We start from the raw sequence: 952 nt of genomic DNA, 5'->3' as shown, positions 1-952 counted from the left end.
CGTAAGCGACGGAGTGCCAACAATATATCTTGTATGCATTTATTAAATACAAAACCAGGGAACAAGTAAACATTACAACTTGAACAAAAGAAAATGAAATTAAAAAAATAAAAAAAGTCCTCAACATGAGCACAGGCGTGGTTGTGTGGCAAGAAGTTTGCTTCCTGACCACATGGATCTGGGTTCAGTCCCATTGTGTGGCACCTTGAACAAGTGTCTTTTACTATATAGCTCTCGGTGGAGTGGATATGATAGATTGAAACTGAAAAAAGCATGTTGTATATGTGTGTGTGTGTGTGTGTGTTTGCATTTGACCCCACCGCCACTTAAGAAATGTGTTGGTTTGTTTATATCCCTGTAACTTAACAGTTTGGCAAGAGTCCAATAGAATAAGTACCATGCTTATTAAAATAAGTACTGGGGTCAATTCATTTGACTAAAACCCTTCAAGGCAGTGCCCCAGCATGACCACAGTATAATGACTGACACAAGTAAAAGATAAAAGATTCTTTTGTCTTTTACTTGTTTCAGTCATTAGACTGTGGCCTTACTGGGGCACCACCTTGAAAAATTCTTAGTCAAATGAATCAACTCCAGTGCATATCTTTTCTTAAGCCTGGTACTTATTCTATCAGCATCTTTTGCCAAACTGCTTAATTACAGAGGGACGTGAACACACCAACACTGGTTGACAAGTAGTAGCAGGACGACAGACACAGACACAAAGACACACACATAGATATATAAAGGAGCTCGTCTATATCAACATCATCATCATTTAACATCCGTTGTCCATGCTGGTTGGACAGTTTGACCAGGGCTGGTAAGCTGAAAGGCTGCACCAGACTCCAGTCTGATTTAGCATGGTTTCTATAGCTGGATGCCCTTCCTAACGCTTATATGTATGTACATATATATATATGTGTATATATATATATATATATATATATAT

The 952-nt window shown here is 38.2% G+C and overlaps 1 protein-coding gene across 1 annotated transcript in view; it reads right to left on the bottom strand.

The window, feature by feature from the left end:
- LOC106879156 (ceramide kinase) overlaps positions 1–952 on the bottom strand; it is a 61,753-nt gene that overhangs the window by 3,459 nt on the left and 57,342 nt on the right. The window lies entirely within an intron of this gene.

This window comes from Octopus bimaculoides, chromosome 7 (assembly GCF_001194135.2).
Source record: "Octopus bimaculoides isolate UCB-OBI-ISO-001 chromosome 7, ASM119413v2, whole genome shotgun sequence".
Lineage (NCBI taxonomy): Eukaryota > Metazoa > Mollusca > Cephalopoda > Octopoda > Octopodidae > Octopus > Octopus bimaculoides.
This window is presented reverse-complemented; position numbering and strand designations above follow the sequence as displayed.